We start from the raw sequence: 18,601 nt of genomic DNA, 5'->3' as shown, positions 1-18,601 counted from the left end.
CTAGAAGATGAGCACTCTGCAACCAACACAGGAGGGACACCCTTGTTCTTGGTGACAGGGTTATCCGCTGATGCATCTGAAGATGCGACCCGGACCATTTGTCCAGCAGGTCCCACTGGAAAGTTCTTGCGTGGAATCTGCCGAATGGGATTGCTTCGTAGGAAGCCACCATTTTACCCAGAACCCTTGTGCATTGATGCACTGAGACTTGGCTCGGTTTTAGGAGGTTCCTGACTAGCTCGGATAACTCCCTGGCTTTCTCCTCCGGGAGAAACACCTTTTTCTGGACTGTGTCCAGGATCATCCCTAGGAACAGAAGACGAGTCGTCGGAACCAGCTGCGATTTTGGAATATTGAGAATCCAATCGTGCTGCCGCAACACTACCTGAGATAGTGCTACACCGACCTCCAACTGTTCCCTGGATCTTACCCTTATCAGGGAATCGTCCAAGTAAGGGATAACTAAAATTCCCTTCCTTCGAAGGAATATCATCATTTCGGCCATTACCTTGGTAAAGACCCGGGGTGCCGTGGACCATCCATACGGCAGCGTCTGAACTGATAGTGACAGTTCTGTACCATAAACCTGAGGTACCCTTGGTGAGAAGGGTAAATTTGGACATGAAGGTAAGCATCCTTGATGTCCCGAGACATCATGTAGTCCCCTTCTTCCAGGTTTGCAATCACTGCTCTGAGTGACTCAATCTTGAATTTGAACCTCTGTATGTAAGTGTTCAAAGATTTTAGATTTAGAATCGGTCTCACCGAGCCGTCCGGCTTCGGTACCACAACAGTGTGGAATAATACCCCGTTCCCTGTTGCAGGAGGGGTACCTTGATTATCACCTGCTGGGAATACAGCTTGTGAATGGCTTCCAAAACTGTCTCCCTGTCAGAAGGAGACATCGGTAAAGCAGACTTTAGGAAACGGCGAGGGGGAGACGTCTCGAATTCCAATTTGTACCCCTGAGATATCACCTGAAGGATCCAGGGGTCTACTTGCGAGTGAGCCCACTGCGCGCTGAAATTCATTGAGACGGGCCCCCCACCGTGCCTGATTCTGCTTGTAAAGCCCCAGCGTCATACTGAGGGCTTGGCAGAGGCGGGAGAGGGTTTCTGTTCCTGGGAACTGGCTGATTTCTGCAGCCTTTTTCCTCTCCCTCTGTCACGGGGCAGAAATGAGGAAGCTTTTGCCCGCTTGTCCACGAAAAGACTGCGCCTGATAATACGGCGTCTTCTCATGTTGAGAGGCGACCTGGGGTACAAATGTGGATTTCCCAGCTGTTGCCGTGGCCACCAGGTCTGAAAGACCGACCCCAAATAACTCCTCCCCTTGATAAGGCAATACTTCCAAATGCCGTTTGAAATCCGCATCACCTGACCACTGTCGTGTCCATAACCCTCTACTGGTAGAAATGGACAACGCACTTAGACTTGATGCCAGTCGGCAAATATTCCGCTGTGCATCACGCATATATAGAAATGCATCTTTTAAATGCTCTATAGGCAAAAATATACTGTCCCTATCTAGGGTATCAATATTTTCAGTCAGGGAATCCGACCACGCCAACCCAGCACTGCACATCCAGGCTGAGGCGATTGCTGGTCGCAGTATAACACCAGTATGTGTGTAAATACATTTTAGGATACCCTCCTGCTTTCTATCAGCAGGATCCTTAAGGGCGGCCATCTCAGGAGAGGGTAGAGCCCTTACAAGCGTGTGAGCGCTTTATCCACCCTTGGCGGGAAAGGATATAATGCCAATAACATTTTAGAAATTATCAGTTGTTATAGGGGGAAACCCACGCATCATCACACACCTCATTTAATTTCTCAGATTCAGGAAAACTACAGGTAGTTTTTCCTCACCGAACATAATACCCCTTTTTGGTGGTACTCGTATTATCAGAAATGTGTAAAACATTTTTCATTGCCTCCATCATGTAACGTGTGGCCCTACTGGAAGTCACATTTGTCTCTTCACCGTCGACACTGGAGTCAGTATCCGTGTCGGCGTCTATATCTGCCATCTGAGGTAACGGGCGCTTTAGAGCCCCTGACGGCCTATGAGACGTCTGGACAGGCACAAGCCGAGTAGCCGGCTGTCTCATGTCAACCACTGTCTTTTATACAGAGCTGACACTGTCACTTAATTCCTTCCAACAGTTCATCCACTCAGGTGTCGACCCCCTAGGGGGTGACATCACTATTACAGGCAATCTGCTCCGTCTCCACATCATTTTTCTCCTCATTCATGTCGACACAAACGTACAGACATACAGCACACACACAGGGAATGCTCTGATAGAGGACAGGACCCCACTAGCCCTTTGGGGAGACAGAGGGAGAGTTTGCCAGCACACACCAGAGCGCTATATATATATATATATACATACAGGGATAACCTTATATAAGTGTTTTTCCCCTTATAGCTGCTGTATCTTTAATACTGCGCGTAATTAGTGCCCCCCCTCTCTTTTTTAACCCTTTCTGTAGTGTAGTGACTGCAGGGGAGAGCCAGGGAGCTTCCCTCCAACGGAGCTGTGAGGGAAAATGGCGCCAGTGTGCTGAGGAGATAGGCTCCGCCACCTTATCGGCGGCCTTATCTCCCGTTTTTCTATGTATTCTGGCAGGGGTTAAATGCATCCATATTGCCCAGGAGCTATATGTGATGCATTTTTTGCCATCCAAGGTGTTTTTATTGCGTCTCAGGGCGCCCCCCCCCCAGCGCCCTGCACCCTCAGTGACCGGAGTGTGAAGTGTGCTGAGAGCAATGGCGCACAGCTGCAGTGCTGTGCGCTACCTTGTTGAAGACAGGACGTCTTCTGCCGCCGATTTTCCGGACCTCTTCTGTCTTCTGGCTCTGTAAGGGGGCCGGCGGCGCGGCTCTGGGACCCATCCATGGCTGGGCCTGTGATCGTCCCTCTGGAGCTAATGTCCAGTAGCCTAAGAAGCCCAATCCACTCTGCACGCAGGTGAGTTCGCTTCTTCTCCCCTTAGTCCCTCGATGCAGTGAGCCTGTTGCCAGCAGGTCTCACTGAAAATAAAAAACCTAAAACTAAACTTTTCACTAAGCAGCTCAGGAGAGCCACCTAGTGTGCACCCTTCTCGTTCGGGCACAGAAATCTAACTGAGGCTTGGAGGAGGGTCATAGGGGGAGGAGCCAGTGCACACCAGGTAGTTCTAAAGCTTTACTTTTGTGCCCAGTCTCCTGCGGAGCCGCTATTCCCCATGGTCCTTACGGAGTCCCCAGCATCCACTTAGGACGTTAGAGAAAAATATATAAAAGACAAAAGATAAGAATAGGCGCCTCCTAGTGCATTAGCTCACATAAATTGTGACCTCCACCTTTAGTAACACCCCGGTGAATTCAAGGTGTACCTTGGATGGTGGAATTCCAACCACCTGAATGAATCGCAAAATACCACGTATTTCATCACAGTAATCCTGGTGGTGCTTCTCCCCGGTTTATAACTCACATATAAAGGATAAAAGCAAAAAGGACCGATAGTGCAATATGTTTCATAACAAAAAAAAACATTTATTCCAAAAAACTAGTCCTAAATAATAATAGTAGTTGCCCGTACAATGCAAGAAATAAAAGACAGCTTATCTGTTAATAGTTGTCCATACAAGAAAACACTCAACGCGTTTCGTCCTATGCCCACGGCCTGGACTTCCTCAGGAGAGAGTGTGTGTGTGTATAGAGATTATATATATATATATATATATATATATATATATATATATATATATATATATATATATATATATATATATATATATATATATATATATATATATAATCTCTATCTGGGACCCTGACGCACTTAGCCCCTCCGGGTACAGAATATAGTGATAGCGATATAGGAGAGTAGAGTTACACACAACAGCTACAGGCACAATGCAGAAGTTATTACATGTAAATGATAAAACTGCACTGGACTAGTAAAACTACATATAAATATGTATGAGTATAGATATAACAATGCACAGTAGATACTGGATGTATATCACAGAATACTTGTACTAAATATTTAGATAGCAGTACACTTGTACTTAACTATCACGGTCTAAAATGACATGTAGAATACTTAAGTGCCTGTAAATGCACAGCGCTGATGAAACAGGCGGCTTTACAGAGGAGACAGAACCCTGCAGTCCCGGAGATCAGCCCAGCTAGAAGTGAAGATAGCACCAAAATCTCTCTGTCAGGGAGTGAGGGAGAGAGAAATGCAGCTCTAGGGAGCAGGAACACCAGCAGTAGATGGCACCCGATGCTGGGGGAGGGGCTACAGGTCAGCACCTTATCCCCTATGCTGGGCCTCACCACCGGGTACTATGGAGCCTATATTAAACAGATTTTAGTAGATCCGACCTGAGCTCCCTGCCCTGGTGGATATAGTGGGGTCCCTGTGCAGTACAATGTCCACGCTAGCAGTGCAGTCCGTCTCCTGGGACCACGACTTTCGGCGGGTCCCACTTGGGGGACCCTGTTACCTCCTCCCTAATGTGCAGCAAGTCCGGTGCGCCTCCACTACAAGTACCCGGGAACCATGCCGCAGGAGTATGCAGCACTACTGGGGAGGTGATGGAGACGCAGCACAGCATGTCAGAATGACATAGAAAGTGCTCCGGCCCTTGAAGTCTTCTTAAAAAGCTCTTTTCAGGGTTGCCTAGCGAAGCGCAGCGCAGGCGCCCCCCCCACCCACCCGCCCAAGATCCCATGGTGCCACAAACGGAGTTTGGATGTGCAACAACGCCTTTCACGAAAGTCTGAACTTCTGGAAGGGAGGCCAATTGTTTCTGAAAGAAAACCGATAAGGCCGAAATCTGTACCTTAATTGAGCCCAATTTTAGGCCCGCATCCACACCTGCTTGTAGAAAATGGAGAAACCGTCCTAGCCGAAACACTTCCGTAGGAGCCCCCTTGGATTCACACCAAGAAACATTTTCTCCAAATACGATGGTAATGTTTAGATGTTACCCCTTTTCTGGCCTGAATAAGTGTGAGAATGACTTCACTGGGAAAACCCTTACGGGCTAGGATTTTGCGCTCAACCGCCATGCCGTCAAACGTAGCCGCGGTAAGTCCTGATACACGTACGGCCCCTGTTGCAACGGGTCCTCGCACAGAGGAAGAGGCCGGGATCTCCTATGAGTAATTCCTGAAGATCTGGATACCAAGCCCTCCTTGGCCAGTCTGGGACAATGAGGATCGCCCGTATCTTTGTTCTTATGATCTTTAGAACCTTTGGAATGAGAGGAAGTGGAGGGAACACATACACCGACTGAAACACCCACGGTGTCACCAGTGCATTCACTGCCATTGCTTGAGGGTCCCTTGACCTGGAACAATATCTCTGAAGCTTCTTGTTGAGACGAGATGCCATCATGTCTACTTGAGGAACTCCCCAACGACTTGTCACCTCTGCAAAGACTTCTTGGTGGAGGCCCCACTCTCCTGGATTGAGATCGTGTCTGCTGAGGAAGTCTGCTTCCCAGTTGTCCACTCCTGGAATGAACAACAAGAAAAAGGTACAATCTCACTTTTTGCGCTCCAAATGTCCCTTCACTTGAATAATCCTCACATCGATGATATGATTTACATGAAACAGAAAATAAAGCACAATATAGTGTAATACTGTATGCAAAAATTAAGTTCTTTCCACTGTGCGGAGGAGAATAAAGGTGATGGAAAACAGTCCCAACAGAGATCAGACGTCCACCTTCTTATGGGGTCACCAAAAGTGATGTAGCGAAGACTTGACAACGGGTTCTTACATGTATGCTTACTTGTAAAAATGTGGTAGAACACCAATAAAGGTTTCTTTAGTGGAGATATTGCTTTCTCTCTCCTTAGACCATAGGATGCAGATAAATACCCACTCATGGAATAATATGTAAAATTAAAAAATGGAAGCCAATTAGGGCAAAGAAAATCCATTTTCATAAAAAATACAAAGGACGACCAGTCGTACCCAAAATGGGAAACAGAGATGGACTTCAGCTGACACAGTAAAATCCGGACATCACAATGTCATATGCTCCCCTCAATGGATACGCTGGTTTTAGGACATCAATATAACACTATCAACGCGTTTCGACACTCAGCGGCGTCTTTATCAAGATAAAACAGTGTATTTAACACTGGCGTGCAGCCTCTCGTATATGGTCAGCTGAAGTCCATCTCCGTTTCCCATTTTGGGTACGACTGGTCGTCTGTTTGTATTTTTTATAAAAATAAAAGGGGTTTTCTTTGCCCTAATTGGCTTCCCTTTTTTAATTTTACATATTATTCCATGAGTGGTATTTATCTGCATCATATGGTCTAAGGAGAGAGAAAGCAATATCTCCACTAAAGAAACCTTTATGGGTGTTCTACCACATTTTTACAAGCATACATGTAAGAACCCGTTGTCAAGTCTTCCCTACATCACTTTTGATGACCCCATAAGAAGGTGGACGTCTGATCTCTGTTGGGACTGTTTTCCATCACCTTTATTCTCCTCCGCACAGTGGAAAGAACTTTAATTTTGCATACAGTATCACACTATATTATACTTTTATTTTCTGTTTCATGTAAATCATATCATCGGTGTGAGGATTTTTCAAGTGAAGGGACATTTGGAGCGCAAAAAGTGAGATTGTACCTTTTTCTTGTTACGCATTGTTTTTATAGGTTGGTGATCTATTTGGTACTATTTGCTGCTCTTTTGCAGCGCCTTAATGAGGGATTTTTTTCTTTTACTCCTGGAATGAAGACTGCTGACAGAGCGCTTGTATGCTATTCCGCCCAGCAGAAAATCCTTGTGGCTTCTGTCATTGCCTCTCTGCTTTTCGTTCCGCCCTGACGGTTTACGTACGCTACTGCTGTTACATTGTCTGACTGGATCAGTACAGGCAGATGTCGAAGAAGATGTTCCGCTTGCAGAAGACCGTTGTAAATAGCCCTTAACTCCAGAACATTATGTGGAGACAAGTTTCCTGACTTGACCATCTTCCTTGGAAGTTTTCTCCCCTTGTGACTGCCACCAAGCCTCGGAGGCTTGCATCCGTGGTCACTAGGATCCAGTCCTGTATCCCGAATCTGCGCCCATCTAGGAGATGAGAGCTGTGCAGCCACCACAGGAGTGATACCCTGGTCTTGGAAGACAGGATTATCCTCCGGTGCATGTGTAGGTGGGACCCGGACCACTTGTCCAACAGGTCCCACTAGAAAACTCTGGCATGGAACCTGCCAAACTGAATGGCCTCGTAGGCCGCAACCATCTTCCCCTGCAACCGAATGCATTGATGGATGGACACTCTTGCTGGTTTCAGAATTTGTTTGACCAGACTCTGAAGTTCCAGAGCCTTTTCCACTGGAAGAAAGACTCTCTGTAGTTCAGTGTCCAATATCATTCCCAAAAACGACAACCACGTCGTTGGAATCAACTGTGATTTTGGCAAGTTTAGGAGCCTACCATGTTGCTGAAGAACTGTCAGGGAGAGTGCAACTTTTTGCACTAACTGGTCCCTGGATCTCACCTTTTTCAGGAGATAATCCAAGTATGGGATAATCGTGACTCCTTGCTTGCGAAGGAGAACCATCATCTCCGCCATCACTTTGGTGAAAATCCTCGGAGCCATGGACAGACCAAACGGCAACGTTTGAAATTGGTAATGACAATCCTGAATTGCGAACCTCAGGTAAGCCTGATGCAGAGGATAAATGGGAACATGTAAGTAGGCTTCCTTTATGTCCACCGACACCATAAAATCCCCTTCCTCCAGACTGGAGATCACTGCTCGGAGCGACTCCATCTTGAATTTGAATTTCTTTAGGTAGAAATTTAGGGATTTCAGGTTTAGGATTGGTCCGACAGCCGTCCGGCTTCGGGACCACAAACAGGCTCGAATAAAAACCTTCTCCTTGTTGCGACTGGGAAACCCTGACATTAACTTGATTTTGACACAACTTTTGTATTGCGTCGCAAACTACCTCCCTGTCCGGAAGAGAAGCTGGTAAGGCAGATTTGAAAAAACGGCGAGGGGGAACGTCTTGAAACTCCAGCTTGTACCCTTGGGATACTATTTGTAAAACCCATGGGTCTAGGTCCAAACGAACCCAAAACGGACTGAAGAGTTTGAAACGCGCCCCCACCGATGCGGACTCCCGCATAGGAGCCCCAACGTCATGAGGAGGAATTGGACTTCTGCTCCTGGGAGCCTGACAAGGCTGGTGATCGTTTACCTCTTCCCCTTCCTCTAGTAGCAAGGAAGGAAGAACCTCGGCCCTTTCTGTATTTATTGGGCCGAAAGGACTGCATCTGATAGTGATGCATTTTCTTTTGTTGTGGAGGAACATAAGGCAAAAAGGATGACTTACCCGCGGTAGCTGTAGATACCAAATCATGAAGGCAGTCACCAAATAAGGCCTTACCTTTATATGGTAGAGATTCCATACTTTCCTTGGAATCAGAATCCACATTCCATTGGTGAATCCACAACGCTCGTCTAGCTGAGACTGCCATGGCATTGGCCTTTGATCCCAAAAGACCAATATCTCTCACAGCTTCCTTAAGGTATGCTGCAGCGTCCTTGATATAACAGCATCAAGAGGATGCTATCCCTATCTAGGGTATCTATTTCAGAAGACAAGTTGTCTGTCCACTTTTCGATAGCACTACTTAGCCACGCAGACGCAATGATAGGTCTGAGTAGCGTACCTGTGGTCGCGTAAATGGACTTTAACGTAGTTTCATGTTTACGATCCGCAGGATCCTTAAGGGCCGCCGTATCAGGTGACAGGAGAGCCACCTTTTTAGACAAACGTGACAGGGCCTTGTCCACGGTGGGGGGCGACTCCCACTTTTCCCTATCTGCAGAGGGAAACTGATAAGCTACCGTAATTCTTTTGGGAATCTGAAACTTTTTGTCAGGACTTTCCCAGACTTTTTCAAATAGCGTGTTCAGTTCATGAGAGGGAGGAAACGTTATACATACAGACCCTTTTATCTGGAACAGCAGGGTCCTCAGTGATATGCAATACCTCTTTAATAGCCACAATCATGTACTGAATGCTCTTTGCCAATTTCGGATCTGATCTGGAATCACTATAGTCGACACTGGAATCAGTGTCTGTATCAGTGTCAGCCAACTGGGTAAACGTATGTTTCTGTGACCCCGAGGGGACCTGAACTTGTAATAACATATCTTCCACAGATTTCTTCCATGCCTGGGTCTGAGACTCAGACTTGTCTAATCTCTTACTAATATGAGCTACATTAGCATTCAAAGCATTCAACACATTTACCCAATCAGGAGTCAGCGTTGCCGACATGGTCACCTCCACCGCCTTGTGTCTCTAATACAGCCTCCTCCTGTGAAGAGCACTCAGCCATGCCGACACACGTGTAAGAAACACAGACACACTGGGCTTATAGGGGACAGACCCACAGAAAAGCCTGTCAGAAACACAGAGGGAATTTGCCAGCTCACACCCCAGCACCAAATCAATGGGTCTGAAGCGATTACCAAAATGCCCCAGACCTGTAGCGCTTTTTATATTATATTATTGCACCAAATAACCCTAATGGTGACCCCAGCATCCTCTAGGACATATGAGAAATTTAGTAATAGAGAGAAGACGGTATATTAAAAAAAAAAAAAAAAAAACGACAAGCAATCAGGGGCGGTTCCAGCGGTGGGTTTGCAGCACAGTCCGAAAATCAAATTGTGGAGCCACACCGACTGCCAAACCAAACATCGCCAGCAAGGACTCATTGGCACTTGGTGTGGTTTCCCTATGTGAATTTCTGGAGCTGCTACTGCACACTGAAACCTATAAATATCCATGGGTGCTTAGCTATGTCAAATCGTATCAGCATTCTAGTAAAGACAGAAATGAACCAGCACACCATTGCTGGTTCATTTTTCGTTTTACTAGAATGACAGATAGATAACGTGTTGTGGACAGCACTCGGGACGGTCAAAAAGGCTTATTTAATAGTCAATTAAGTCACCATGTTGAAAATACTTCACCAATGTTTCAGTGGGACACAGACCACTTGTGTCAAGGAGTACATAAGCAGGGGATTCCTGGGCAAACAAACTCATTTTATGAGCTGGATTCAAATGTTATCACTGGTCCAAGCACCCGCGAACAGCTATTCAAATGTCGCTACCAATGGGCACGAGTAGCTCATTTTAGCTCGCTACCCCCAGAGGTATCAAGGTGCATAGTCATAGCCAATATCTTTATATATAAAACACACAAACGCCTCTTTCACTTAAACAGACTCACAAACGCCACTTTCACTTAAACACACACGCCTCTTACTTACACACGCCTCCTTAGCTTAAACACACACACCTCTCACTTACACATGCTTTCTTCACTTAAACTCACACACGACTCCTTCATTTAAACTCACACACGCTTCCTTCACTTAAACACAAACATGCCTCTTTCACTTACACACACACACGCCTCTCTCACACATACGTCTCCCTTAGACGCACACACGCCTCTTTCACTTAAAAACACACACAAAAAAACAAATACATGCTTCCTTCACTTACACACACCTCACTTAAACATGCACACATAAAACACAGCGCTGCCAACATTTATTAAAGGCTCCCCAGCACCCCTCCCCTTTCCAACTCCAACCACCCCCACAGTGCAGCTTGAGGCAAGTGCTGCCAGTGCCTACCTGCTGCTATCAGCCCAATGGAAGAACAGAGAGCTTCATTCAGCCAGCTCATCTAGAAGGGCCTGGCAGGAGCTGCGCTCTGGAGCTACCCCTAGCTGTAGCCACAGCCAACTCTATATACTAGGAGGCAGCTTCCGTGTCACTGACACGAAAGCTCCTCGCAGCGAACGATCTTCAGGGTCAGGCAGCTGGAGACAATGGAGGAGATCTGCCCCCTTGAGGTCAGGAGCCCGGCGGCAGCCGACTCCACTGCCTCCCAGAGTTCCGCCCCTGATCGTGCGCTTAAATATGCAGGAGGCCAAAGGCATGGCTGCACTCCTAAGCCTGGGTACACACTTCCTGTCAGCCCTCAGGTTGGATGATATATTGTCCAGTTTGTACACTATATCGTTAACGAAGTCCAATATCTCTAGTTTCAGCTTTGAAATATATATATATATACATATATACACATATACACACACACACACATACATATATACACACACATATATACACATACATACTGTATATCGGCACACCACTGCGCCAAAGCATACACATTGTGACACGTTAGTGGCTGAGGGAGTACTGTAGGTGTGTTATAAAGGTATGCTGGTGTCTATTTCATTGTGATGACGGACTTGGAGTGCCGTCCACTTTGTATATGTATCTATATTACTATTGGGAAAAGCACCCGAGCACGCTACTACTGTTCAACATGAGTGCCGGATAGCTACATATGAAGGGTGTGTGTATACAGTATGTAGGGGGGGCCCCAACATTTATCATGCCTCCGGGCAACTGGGGTGGACTTACGCCACTGCGGACGATCACACACCCAATGGTGGTATATTATATATGACATAGCTAGACAGAAGCATGGCAGTATACGTGAACATTACACAGCTCCTTGTGCCATAACCTAGCTGACAGCAGATAACTTACACCAGGCAAGGAGCCTTGCAATACAATGTGCAGCCCACACAGCCTTATGGGACGGAGCCAGGGCGTCTGCAGGGACTATGAGAGCCCAGATCGGACCAGTTACCTGAACTCTCCTCTCCATGACAGAGGCCGGGCACCGGGGCCACAGCGCTGGTGTGAGGTACTTCCTATAGACACCGATACCGCTCCAACGCCCACTCACAGCTTCCGCAGAACGGTCAGGGAGGCGCAGGTGTAGCGGAGCAGGGGAAACCGTAATCCTCGTGGCTGTGCAGCCCCCTGACCTGCTGATTCCTGACCCAGTGCTACTGCTAACGTACGCCCTCCCGACACAGCTGCCCACTACAGAGAGCCCGGGAAGCCTGTGTCATCAGCTTTGGTTGGCTCCGCCTATTTCCTGCACAGCTTCTCACTGAGCTCCAAGCCTCGGTCCGGTCTCTTATGTTGATTGGTCTCATTTGGCCCCATGACTCTGACAGGCTGCGGCACGTGGTGTGTGTTTTGCAGCCAGCCAGTGATGAGCGCACATGGCGGGAAGGTAGGTGACTCAGATGTGTCCCGTATATGGCGGGGTGGAGGCGTGTATGTGTAAGCTGCCGGGCGGGAGGTTGGAGGATGCATTTTTCAAAATGTCCTTTTAGGAGTCCCGGACGTGAGAGGTGTTTGTTGAAATTGTATTCCAGCATTCAAAGCTATTCGTTATTTTATAGAGCACCCACTTGAGTCTGCAGCACGTTACAGAGAATATTTGGCAATTTGCATCATTCCCTGCCCTGATGGATTTACAACGTATGTTCCCTGTTAATTTTTTTTTTTTTTTTTTTTGTTAGGTGCTAATTCAGATTGTGGAAAGAAATCAGTGCAAGCACAGGAACAGTATACAAACACTGCAGAACAACCATGTTGGGACTTGAATGTGGACATGTTGGAGGACCTCTGTGCAGTGGGGCATTAAATGCTATCTATTACACCAACCATGCTACCCATTGCGTACGCTATAAACAAAACGATGACCCAAATATAATCTGTTTAACCTAAGTATACTTTATTGTTACCTTTGCGCGCATAGAGGGACAAGTGTTGCAGTTTAAGATGGAGATGTACCAAGCAGTGAAAAGAGTGGAGAAGTGAGTCATTGGAGAAGTTGCCCATGTCAATCAATCAACTGCTCTATAATTTTATAGTATGCAAATTATAAATGTTAATTCAATGCTGATTGCACTCTGCACTTTTTTTCACTGCTTAGTACATATCCCCCTAAATCGGCGGTCACTCTGCGGGCATATTAATCTGGTGCCGGCCGCCAGCCAATCAGAGCTCACGTGCCGGTTCCTGATTGGCTGGTGGTCCGCACCATATTTCAAATGGCTGCACGGCGCACTATCGGAGAGGTTAGCAGTGCCGTCGGTACTTCAGAGCGGCATTTGTGTGTCTTGCACTGCTGGGGGGGGGGGGAGGTGGAGCATTGTATGTGTATCTTGCCCTGCAAAGGGAGGGGGGGGGGGTGAGCATTATTTGTGTCTTTATCACTGCAACTGCAGGGGAGACATTAATTGTGTATGTGGCACTGCAGGGGAGACATTAATTGTGTATGTGGCACTGCAGGGGGGGCATTGTTTGTGTATGTGGCACTGCAGGGGGGGCATTGTTTGTGTATGTGGCACTGCAGGGGAGGCATTGTTTGTGTATGTGGCACTGCAGGGGAGGCATTGTTTGTGTGTGTGTGTGGCACTGCTGGGGGGCATTATTTGTGTATGTGGCACTCCTGGGTACCGGCTGGAATTTCAAGATCTCCTACCTCACCGGTTCTTCAAATCAGGCTTGCCAGCGTACAGGGCTACCCTACAGGGAGCCATCCAGAAGCTGGTGGAGGCACAGGTTATTGTACCAGTTCCTCCCCAGATGCAAAACAAAGGTTACTATTCAAACCTTTTAGTGGTACCGAAACCGGATGGTTCGGTCAGGCTCATTCTGAATTTAAAATCACTAAACCCCTTTCTGAGGGAGTTCAAGTTCAAAATGGAGTCTCAAAGGGCAGTGATATCGGGTCTGGAGGAGGGGGAATTCCTGGTATCCCTGGATATCAAGGATGCTTACCTCCACATTCCGATTTGGCTGCCGCATCAAGCTTCTCTTCGATTCACACTGTTGGACTGTCATTTTCAGTTCCAGGCCCTGCCATTCGGCCTCTCCACAGCACCGAGGGTATTCACCAAGGTGATGGCGGAAATTATGGTTTTCCTCCGCAGACAGGGGGTAAACATAATTCCATTTCTGGATGATCTGCTGATAAAAGCATCGTCCAAGGAGAAGCTGTTACTGTCCATAGTGTCGCGATCCTGACTGTAGTTCTCATATTTGGTGACTCACCCCTGCCATCTGTCCTGGATCCTGTGCCTTTTTGCTCACTGAGATAAACAGCTTGTCAGCACCATGAGTTTCCTGAGTTCTCTGCCTGGAAGGTAAGAGTTAACGAGCTCCACCTGTGGTGATTACTCTTCTGTGAGAGTCTGAATTCAGCAATCTGAAGTTTAGGCCTAAAAGCCAGCATCCTCTGTTTGTTTGCAGAAGTTCAGGCTTCAGTGTTCTTTCGGCCTGCTAGGCCTCACTCCACATCACAGCCTAGTCTAGAGTACTCAAATGACAGTGACTGTTCACCTGACCCAGAGCTGTTCAATCCTGTGCCAGCCTGAGACTTTCTGAATCACCTGACACTGCTCACCAAGGACCAGGAAGTCTAATACCCCTTTCACACCGCAGCTTGTACCCGGTAATTTGCCGTTTTTACTGGCTTCCTAAACGGTTCGAGCTGCGATGTGAAAGGGGCACCTTCAATTTACCGTTTACAAAATACCGGTATTTTGAAACGGTAAAAAAGCAGGGTCCTACCCGTTTCAGACCCGTTTAATTGTGCAGTCTGAAAGGGTCTGAAACGGTATTTGCAAGCCCCAGAAGGTGATAGGCTGTCTCCATGTGTGATCTCACCAGGCAGAAGCAGGAAATAAACATTTGAAATGACAACCACTGTTTTGTATGGGTGAAACGGGTTCAGTGTGAAAGGTACCAAAACGGTAATGAAATGGTAATATACTGGTTACAAATGCGATGTGAAGGGGGTTTAACTGCTCAGACCCGTTTAAAGAACCGTTTCAAAAGCAGGTTTTGCGATGTGAAAGCAGCATAAGTCAGGAGACTTGAGTTGGAAACTCTGCCAGTTCCTTGTGTCACACACAGCTCTGTGTGAGCTTTGAAGCTGAGCTCCCTAAAGGTAACCCTTGTACTTCAGTTCCTGTAAAAACTCTGTTCCTTTGCTACCCAGTTTGGATTACGTTTGTGTTATCATTGATATCCAGTATGTCTACAGTTTCATCTTAAAGTCACAGTCGCAGTATTCCACAGTCTCAACTTAAAACCACGGCTGCAGTATTTTATCGTCTCATCTTAAAGTCACAGCCGCAGTGTTCTTCAGCCTCGTCCTAAAATCACAGCCACAGTCATCGTTCTACTTTCAGTTGCGTTTCCAGTTATATCCGATACCAGCCCGGATTACAGTTGCATTCCAGTCTCACCGGTAACCAGCCCTGTTCTCAGTCTCACCAGTAACCAGTCCGTCTTACTATCTCGCCATTAACCTTGAGTACATAAGCACCTACTCCTGTAACACTATATCCAGTACAGTCTCGCCTATACATTCATCATCCTGCTATCAAAGTCCCTGGTGATCCAGTGGTCAGGATACGGCTTCCTCTGCCGAGACCCGGGTTCGATCCCCGGTCAGGGATTGCTCCTCACTGATTCCTACAGACCAGCCTAATATTCACATAGTCCTCCAGTTGCCTGCACAGACTTCACTAACACCGGGTTCACAAAAACCACAGTCATGACAGTAGGAACTGGCCTCATGGACCCAGCCGAAAGTGTCTGACGCAGTACCTCCTAAGCAATATTGCAGGACGCTTGGAGGGTTTGGAGTCGACTCAGCATCAATTGGTACAGTGTCTGCAGCGGAACTTCTCCAGAGATTCTCTGACTTTCTGCACTACGACTCCTGACCAACTGCAGATTTTCTACCAGATGTTATTACAGTTACATGAACTTTTGTCTAGTATTCTTTCTCTGATGCCTGATCTCTTCAGGAATACTACCAACGTTGTTGATCCTGTTTTGTCCCATCCAGTTACTAAAGTCTCTTCCTCTGTGCAAGGAAAAGGTGTTCATCAGAGCTATCCACGGCCCAAGCTCTCTAAAGCTGAACGTCAGCGGCGTAGGGAGCTACACCTCTGTCTTTACTGTTGAAAGTCTGGTCATTTTGTTAAGGATTGCACTCTTCGCAAACCAGGAAATGGTGACAAATCTCAGTATCATAGCACTCATGTCTACAAGTCATCCACAGTAGCCGATCCTGCTACTGCTAATGGTGGTGTTAAGAAGGCTACTCAAAAAGAGACTCAAATTTTTGACGGGTCCTGTGATTAAAAGACCCTTTCCCAAGTTGGGTGTCCAGAAAAGAATGTTCAAGCCATTTAAAGTCACAGAGGAGTCCGTGTCTACAGCCCAAGGAGGGGCGTCCGTGTCTACAGCCCAAGGAGGGGCGTCCGTGTCTACAGCCCAAGGAGGGGCGTCCAGCCCAACGATGGGGGTTCCGAGTGTGCAGCCCAAGGAGGTGTATCCAATGTTCAAGCTCTGGTAGGGGCATATGAGTCTTCGTCTCAAAAAGGAATATCTGATCTGTCAACCCCAGGAGGGGTGCTGGAAATAACCCTGAGAGAGGTGTCTGATTCGTCAACCCCAGGAAGGGTCACTAAAGTTTCAGCCCCAAGGGAAGTATTCAGAGCCAAGTTCCCAGATGGAAATGTTTGTGCTACAGATGCAGTTATGAACTCCTGTTTGCCATCCTCAGAGTGCACCACCCTGTTGGTATACAACAAGGTGCAGGTCCAGGATGGGCCATATAAACACTTGGATTCTACTCACTCCGGTTCCAGACGAAATCTGCCTCCTTCGGTCCCAATTGATTCTAATTTCTCTGGACTCAATCCGGTTCCGTCCATAGGTCCAGAGATTCCTCCGGTCCCAGCCGGTACGAGTTCGTCCGGACTCAATCTGGTCCCGACCATATGTCTGGTTCAGTCTCAGCCGGTTCAAGTTCATCCGGACTCCATCTGGTCCCATCCATATGTTCGGTTCAGTCCATCCCGGTTCCAGCTGGTCCAGCAGCAATTCTCCAGGATCTAGCCTGGTCAGTCTCCTTCGGTTCCAGCCGATTCCAGCATCTTCGGATCTAATCTGGTCCTATCCGTCAATCCGAAGACTCCTCTGGTCCCAGCCGGTTCAAGCTTTTCCGGTCCCATTCCTCTGTCCGGATCAGCCTCCTTCAGGTCCAGCCGATTCCAGCACCCTTGGATCTAATCCGGTCCTATCCGTCAGTCCGAAGTCTCCTCTGGTCCCAGCCGGTTCAAGTTCATCCGGACTCAATCTGGTCTCGTCCATATGTTCGGTTCAGTCTCTCCCGGTTCCAGCCGGTCCAGCAGTATTCCAGGCCCAGCCTGGTCAGTCCGTCACGGTTCCAGACGGTCCAGCAGCAATTCTACAAGCCCAGCTTGGTCAGTCTGTCCTGGTTCCAGCCGGTTCAGTAATATTCCAGGACCAACCTGGTCAGTTGGTTCCAGACAATTCAAGTATCCTCGGATCCAATCCGGTCCTACTCATCCAACCAAAGATTTCTCCAGTTTCGGTCAGTTCAAGCTCATCTGGACTCAAACCGATTCCAAGCATTGGTCCGAGTAAAGAACTTTTGTCAGTCCCAATAAAGGACTTCCACCATCTAGTTCTAAGATTAGACTTCGGTCTGTTTCTGTTTCCTCGTCTTCCAGCATTGAGTCCACAGCTTCTGCAGGGAAATCTAATACCTCTTCTCCTCAATGTCAGAATAATTCTGCTGTAGCCGCTAAAGTCAAGAAAGATCCCAAGGCTACTCACTTAAAGTCAGAACTTACTACAGAGCTGGATACCGATCTGAGTACAGTTTTCTCAGCTTTGTCCCTAAGCTTGTCTGAGCAACCTTTTGTTCCATCTGCTGATTTTGGATAAAGGACTTCAGACTAATATTGCTGAGAAGGATACTGATGTTGCTTTCTCAATACAGTCACCAGAGTCATTTGCCTCAGTCGCAGATGCAAGTGTCGTAGCTTCAGGGAAAATTACTTGCATCTCCATCCAGAATGAGATTTCAAGTGACTTCTCAGTCTCATTTGAGGTTTCCAGCGAGGCATCTTCAGAAAGGATATGTTCTCATCGATGTCGGGATAATTCTGCTGTAGCATCTAAAGGCAAGAAAAATACCAAGGCTATTGACCTAATGTCTAAATGTGAACCTCAGTCTAATGTTTCAATGGCATCTGTTTCCTTGAGTCCAATTTCATCCTCCACTCAGTCTTCAGAACATTCAGCCAATGCTCCGTTTTCTGACCCATCGCTTTCTGAGCAAGATAATGCCTTGATGAACCAATACATTAGGAACTTCAGGAATGCCAAGAATTGGAAAACAGTACAAAGACAACAGCCTGTTGATTTAAGAGTTGGTTATTTTTCAATTGGTTCCACTCCAAGTTCCTTGTGTTGTTCTAAACTTGTTAATGCAGCTTACAAAATGGATGTAGTTACTCCCAAAGACGACTGGTATCTTCCAATAGACTTGGACTCAGACTCTGAATTTGATCCAGTTTATGATGCTACTCCTTTCCTGTGAGGTCCCGTTCTTTCCTGTTATGCTTTTACGCATGAAGAGGTTCCAGAATTACAAAAAAAACTCTACAGGTCTCTGTATGAAAAGTCCTCGTTATAGAACAAGATTTAAAGCCAGCATCCTCTGTTTGCAGAAGTTCAGGCTTCAGTGTTCTTTCGGCGCTGCTAGGCCTCACTCCACATCACAGCCTAGTCTAGAGTACTCGCATGACAGTGACTGTTCACCTGACC

The 18,601-nt window shown here is 47.1% G+C and overlaps 1 protein-coding gene and 1 long non-coding RNA gene across 3 annotated transcripts in view; one reads left to right on the top strand and one right to left on the bottom strand.

The window, feature by feature from the left end:
- The window catches only part of CLK3 (CDC like kinase 3), a 177,346-nt gene extending 165,299 nt beyond the window's left edge, over window positions 1-12,047 (bottom strand). The window contains exon 1 of one of the 2 annotated variants that reach the window (XM_063926368.1): window positions 11,730-12,047. The gene's annotated coding sequence lies outside the window, so the exon portion shown is untranslated. The remainder of the gene's footprint in view (window positions 1-11,729) is intronic. The other variant, XM_063926367.1, reaches the window with a different exon arrangement.
- On the top strand, window positions 11,997-12,664 carry LOC134932186 (uncharacterized). The gene is made up of 2 exons (XR_010179257.1): window positions 11,997-12,164; window positions 12,457-12,664. It is a non-coding gene; the product is annotated as an uncharacterized LOC134932186 (long non-coding RNA).
- The last annotated feature ends 5,937 nt before the right edge of the window (window positions 12,665-18,601 follow it).

The sequence above is a fragment of the Pseudophryne corroboree genome, chromosome 6 (genome assembly GCF_028390025.1).
Source record: "Pseudophryne corroboree isolate aPseCor3 chromosome 6, aPseCor3.hap2, whole genome shotgun sequence".
Lineage (NCBI taxonomy): Eukaryota > Metazoa > Chordata > Amphibia > Anura > Myobatrachidae > Pseudophryne > Pseudophryne corroboree.
The sequence above is the reverse complement of the archived record's forward strand: the minus strand, read 5'-3'. Positions and strand labels throughout refer to the sequence as shown.